The sequence below is a fragment of the Orycteropus afer genome, unplaced genomic scaffold, assembly GCF_000298275.1.
Source record: "Orycteropus afer afer isolate SDZICR_OR568_19922 unplaced genomic scaffold, OryAfe1.0 scaffold00193, whole genome shotgun sequence".
Taxonomy (NCBI): domain Eukaryota; kingdom Metazoa; phylum Chordata; class Mammalia; order Tubulidentata; family Orycteropodidae; genus Orycteropus; species Orycteropus afer.
Window position 1 is genome coordinate 2446274 of NW_006921780.1, and position 4635 is coordinate 2450908.

Here is a 4635-nt window from a genome sequence, read left to right on the forward strand (position 1 = left end):
TCAACTAGCACCTATGAGCCAGCTCCTTCAGATTTGTATAATTTGTTACATCTGTTGGTAGGTTCAGGAGAAGTCATTAGATGGATGGCTGAAGACAAATAGAAGGACCCAGAATTATTTTAACCCTCAAAACTGGAGTAACCAGAAAGGAATTGAGAGACAAGTTTCAAAATCTAGTTAAAGAATTAACCAATGCACTTCCAAGGGTTTTTCCAAGAAAGGTTGATTGGACAAAGATGCAGGCTTGTTGACATGAAAAAGGAGAAAATGTGTATGCTTTTACAGATCATCTCTCCAAACTATTTGAAGAACATTCAGGCTCAAGGGCAATTACAAAGGAGCATCAATCTGCATTTAATTCTATATTTTAGGGAGGACTATTGCTGAGATCATTTGAATTGGGAAAATGTACATCCTTCAGAATTGGCTGCAGTGGCTTATAAATTAGCTCAGACTAAAGAAGAAAATGGGAGCTCTGGTAGCATAGTGGCTAAGACACTTGCCTGCTAACCAGACGGCTGGCGGTTCAAACCCACCAGCCACTCCTCGGAAGGAAGGTTGGGCAATCCTACTTCCGTAGTGATACTGCCTCGGAAACCCAAGGAGGGGTCGCCATGAGTCGGGGCGACTCGACGGCACATAACAACAATAACAACAACAACAAAAGAAGAAAATAAAAGGGAAAGTGAGTTTCAAGCTACAGAGCAGAAAAAGAAGTTGATGGCTTTACAATTGCAACAGTTGCTAAGCAGAGGCAATGAGAATAAGGTTTCTACCAAGCAAAGGTCTCAGTCAATCATGCCTAAGGGTGAACTGGTTTGTACCTATTGTAAGAAGCCTGGTCATTTTAAAAAGGATTGTTTAAAACTTAAGAGTCAGCCAAGGGTTCCTCCTTCAGCACCTCCATTACAGTCATATTGACGATTTAGGGATTTCCCCATGAATCCTCTTAACAGTCAAGGGAAACAATACTCCAGGTAAGTGGGGAGCTTTGTACGGTCCTGATTGACACAGGAGCTACCAGGTCAACATTAAATTCCATGCCCTTGTAGAAACATCTTCTCTGGAGTAACAAAACTTCAAAAATTGTGGGAGTCTCAAGCAAAGAACAGATTTTGCCTCATTCAGAACCAGTGCCAATATTTTTAGAACCTATCAAAGATTTACATCTCCTTCTTAGCAGTGACACTCCTGTTAATTTATTACAGTGAGATTTATTATCTAAATGGCATTGCCATGTACAGTTTACTGACAGTGCAGAAATTCTATTAAATTTTCCTTCTTTACATGACTCTTTTACTGAAAGAAAAGTGGAGGACACTTTACGTTTTATCCAAGGATGAATGGAAATAGAGGAAACCATAGCACAAGTTCAGGAAAAAAGAGGAATTAAAATGAGTACCCACTGAACTTTGAGCTAAAACAATCACAGATGTGAGAAGAGTCTTGGCAGCTGAACACATACAGGTTCAAACAGACACTTCTAAGCCTTTTCCTAGAATAGTTCAATATCCATTAAAACCAGAAGCTATACCAGGGTTAGAAGCTATTATTCAAGATTTTCTTCAGCAAGGCTTATTTATACCATGCAGAGGTCCTTGTAATACTCCTACTTTTCCCATAAAGAAACCAAATAATAGAGGATGGAGATTTGTGTGAGATTTAAGGGCTATTAATAAGGTTATTATACTCAGGTTCCTTGTAGTCCCTAATCCTCATGTACTTTTAGCCTAGGTACCAAGTGAGACTGTATGTTTTATAGTCATAGATCTCTGTAGTACCTCTGTAGTGTCCTCATTCACAAAAATAGCCAACTTTTATTTTCTTTTACCAGGAAAAATCAACAGTATTGTTGGTGAGTCCTACCACAGAGTTTTAATGAAAACTCCAGTTCCTTTTCACAGGAATTACATTCAGATTTGGTCCCTTTTCAAATTAACTATGAATCAGTATTATTATAATTCATAAATGATCTTTTAGTTTGTTCCAATTCCATACAAGAGAATATTAAAGACAGAATCCTGTGTTACAATATCTGGCCAGCAGCGGACACAAGGTCTTGAAAGAAAAAATGCAATTTCCTCAGTCTACTGTAAAATATTTGGTACATCTTATTTCAGCTGAAGATATTTCTATAGATTCAAAGAGGCAAGATGTAATATTAACCTTTCCTTCACCTACTACAAAAAAAAAAAATTAAAAGATTTTTAGATCTGTCATGACTGGGATTCAAATGTTTCATTGTTGGCTCAACCTTTTTATTGTACTTAACAAAGGAAGTAACTGATCCTTTTTCCCTTTCTGAAGAAGGTATAGAAGCTGTGCATGCTCTCCGACAAGCCCTTCTAACCATTCCCACTTTAGGGTTCCCAAATTATGCTCTGAGATTTTCCCTATATGTGAATTAACAAAGTGGGAAAGCTCATGGTGTTTTAAGTTAGAAGCATGAGGACCATCAGAGGCCTGTGGGATGCTATTGTCTTCAGTTAGATCCAGCATTGAATACTTTACTGGGGAAATGCACTGCTGATATTGTGCTAGGGAATGATTTAGATGTGTTTGACTCACATTCAGTGGCTGCTATTCTCAGATCTACTCAAACTCAACACTTAACTGTTATCAGGCTGACTTATCATGAAGCCTGGCTATTGGTGCCCAAAACATTCAAATTCATGTTGTTAAGGTTTAAATCCTGCTATTCCTTTCCCTAAGGAAGAAGGAGTACCACATGATTCCTTTGATTTGACAGATCAACTCCTGACCCCAAGGAGATCTCCAGGAAACTCCTTTGGATAATCTTTCTTTAGTTTTATTTGTAGTGGGTTCTTATTTAAGATCAAATCCAACTTCAAGCAGATTTCAAGGAGGATATGTGGTAAATACTGCCTCAGAGGTATTGGTGAGTGGACTTTTGCCTCAGGTAACTCTGGCAGGAGTCCAGTTAGCAGCTCTTACTCAACCTTGTAACTAGCAGAAAAACAACCTGTGACCCTGTTCACAGATTGTTAGTATGGGTTTAGGGTTGTTCATGATTGTGGGGTATGTGGAAACAGTGAGGGTTTCTAATATCAGGAGAATCCTGTAAGTGGCCTGAAGTGATCTTGCAACATGGTTTGCTATTCACTTGACCCAGAGAACCCCACAAAATTATGCAAATAAATAGGTTCAAATCTTCTGGTCCATTTTAAGAATAGCTGTAAAATTGCCCAGGACATCAAGGGTATGCATATCCAAAAAACCACCAAGCATTTGAAAGATGGCACTTTGCAGAAGCAATGTATGCTTCTGACATTACAATGGTGGAGTTGGTATATGTGCCCAGGCCAAATAATTGGGTTGGACATAGGATTGGTGGCCCAAAAAGAGTGCTGAATGCTTGCTGCACATGCTTAAAAATGCAGAGAGTAATGCTGAATTTAAGGATTTAGATGTAGAGTCTTTGGTCATTGAGCACATCTGGGTGAACAAAGCCCCCAGGATGCACCACCACATTTATACTTGATCAGATTAACCCATACATGAGCTCTCCCTGCCACTTTGAGATGATCCTTATTGAAAAGGTACAAATTGTTCCTAAACCAGAAGAGGAGGTTGCACAAAAGAAAAAAAGATATCCCAGAAGAAACTGAAGAAACAGAAACTTAGGGCTAAGGAGTAAATTCAGTATAAAATAAAATCCAAATCAAAGCAAAAATAGAAAAAAGAATGGGAGATGTGTTGCTGAACTCTTAGCTGCTATACTGGTACCTTCAGAAATAGCTGTGGTTAAGATACAAGCACAATGGTTCAAATGACAGTCTCAGACTGAGGAAGTAATTGAACTAATTAATGCTACAGCTAAAAGAGTGGCTGGTAGATAAGCCCAGGAAGCCCCTCAACCTTAGTTGAAAACCCTTTAAGTGTAGTTAATAAGGAAACTGTTAAGCCTGCAACCATTCTGAGATTTATACAATGTCAAAATTTGGGGCTACAAAAGCCTACAAAACCTTTACGATTAATGCAAAACTTCAATTTAGAGATATTAAGAATCTACTAAAACTTGGCATCTGAAACTGAATAATAGGATAGAAAGCAGGCAAATGCTATATTGACAAAGAGGCTGAATCATGGATAGGTCCTGGAAATAGATTTGTTGTTCCAAATTGAATACACATGCCCTTGTTATTTATTAGCTTGCTTATTTCAATTCAAAAACAATGGGATTTAATTTAATTTATGGAGAAACATTTTTGGGGAGACTTTCTAAAAGCAGCTTATTCTTTGTATGATACATATGACCCCACAGACAGACTTTTGTTAATGGCTGAAGGCACAAGACTAGATAATTACTGCCCTTCATACACCTATATTGAGCACAGAAAAAGGTGTACAATATGTGAGGGAAAGAAGTCAGATTTACCTCCCCCATTAATAGTATATCCTGAGAACACAACATATGCCAGGTGACACACTCTACAAATCTGTTTGGGGAAAAAAAAAAAAAAATGGGAAAAGGAAGTATGTACTTTGAATATCAATACAAAGCTTTAGATTGGACCTGATCCAACACCAGTCCTCCCAAAAGAATTACTTGTGCCTGTAGTTTATAGTTTCCATCAAAAAGAGGATTTAGTATGAGACAAGACCTTACTCTCT

General features: G+C 38.1%; 1 pseudogene; it reads left to right on the forward strand.

Annotated features, from left to right (window-relative positions):
• The first annotated feature begins 3108 nt into the window (after positions 1-3108).
• LOC103202754 lies at positions 3109-3658 on the forward strand (annotated as a pseudogene).
• The last annotated feature ends 977 nt before the right edge of the window (positions 3659-4635 follow it).